Source organism: Arachis stenosperma, chromosome 5 (assembly GCF_014773155.1).
Source record: "Arachis stenosperma cultivar V10309 chromosome 5, arast.V10309.gnm1.PFL2, whole genome shotgun sequence".
Classification (NCBI taxonomy): Eukaryota; Viridiplantae; Streptophyta; class Magnoliopsida; order Fabales; family Fabaceae; genus Arachis; species Arachis stenosperma.
In genome coordinates, this window is record NC_080381.1 from 104444929 (window position 1) to 104446286 (window position 1358).

Sequence of the window (1358 nt, forward strand, 5' to 3'; positions counted from 1 at the left end):
TCATCAGTTCTTAGCTGAATTCTTGCAAATCTGTGACACAGTCAAGACTAATGGGGTTGACCCTGAGGTCTATAGACTGATGATTCCCTTTTGCTGTAAGAGACAGAGCTAGAATATGGTTGGATTCTCAACCTAAAGAAAGCTGGACTCTTGGGAAAAGCTAGTCAATGCCTTCTTGGCAAAGTTCTTTCCACCTCAAAGATGGAGTAAGCTTAGAGTGGAAGTCCAAACCTTCAGACAGAAGGATGGAGAATCCCTCTATGAAGCTTGGGAAAGATACAAAAATTAATCAGAAAATGTCCCTCAGACATGCTTTCTGAATGGAGCATCATAGGTATTTTCTATGATGGTCTCTTGAACTATCCAAGATGTCCTTGGATAGCTCTGCTGGAGGATCTCTTCATCTGAAGAAGACGCCTACAGAGGCTCAGGAACTAATTGAAATGGTTGCAAATAACCAATTCATGTACACTTCTGAAAGGAATCCTGTGAACAATGGGACTAGTCAGAAGAAAGGAGTTCTTGAGATTGACACTCTGAATGCCATATTGGCTCAGAACAAGATTGACTCAACAAGTCAATTTGATTTCTCAAAGTCTGTCTGGAATGCAAAATGCACATGGCAGTACTAAGGAAGCTTCATCTGAGGAAGAAGCTTATGTCCTGAGAACCCTTCAATGGAAGAGGGAATTACCTAGGATAACCCTATGGAAACACCTATAATTCTTCATGGAGAAATCACCCAAATTTCTCGTGGAAGAATCAAGAGAGACCTCAACAAGGTTTCATAACAATAATGGTGGAAGAAACAGGTTTAGCAATGGCAAGCCTTTCATCATCTTCTCAGCAACAGACAGAGAGTTCTAAGCAGAATACTTCTGACTTAGCAACAATGGTCTCTGATCTAATAAAGACCACTCAAAGTTTCATGACTGAAACAAGTGGGTCAGCTGAGTAAGAAATTACTGAACTTCCCTAGTATTCTCCCAAGTAATACAGAAGAAAATCCAAAAGGAGAGTGCAAGGCCATCAATATGGCCAAATTTTGGAAGGAAGAAGAGGCAGAGGACGCCACTGAGGAAGACCTCACTGGACGTCCACTGGCCTCTAATGAGTTCCCCAATGAGGAACCATGGGAATCTGAGGCTCAATATGAGACCATAGAGATTCCATTGGACTTACTTCTGCCATTCATGAGCTCTGATGAGTATTCTTCCTCTGAAGAGGATGAGTATATCACTGAAGAGCAAGTTGCTAAATACCTTGGAGCAATCATGAAGCTAAATGACAAGTTATTTGGAAATGAGACTCGGGAGGATGAACCCCCTTTGCTCACCAAGGAACTGGATGACTTGTCT

The 1358-nt window shown here is 41.8% G+C and overlaps 1 non-coding gene across 1 annotated transcript; it reads right to left on the minus strand.

Moving 5' to 3' along the window:
- Positions 1–208: 208 nt before the first annotated feature.
- LOC130983408 (small nucleolar RNA R71) lies at positions 209–315 on the minus strand. The gene has a single exon (XR_009087401.1). It is a non-coding gene; the product is annotated as a small nucleolar RNA R71 (small nucleolar RNA).
- Between the last annotated feature and the right edge of the window lie 1043 nt (positions 316–1358).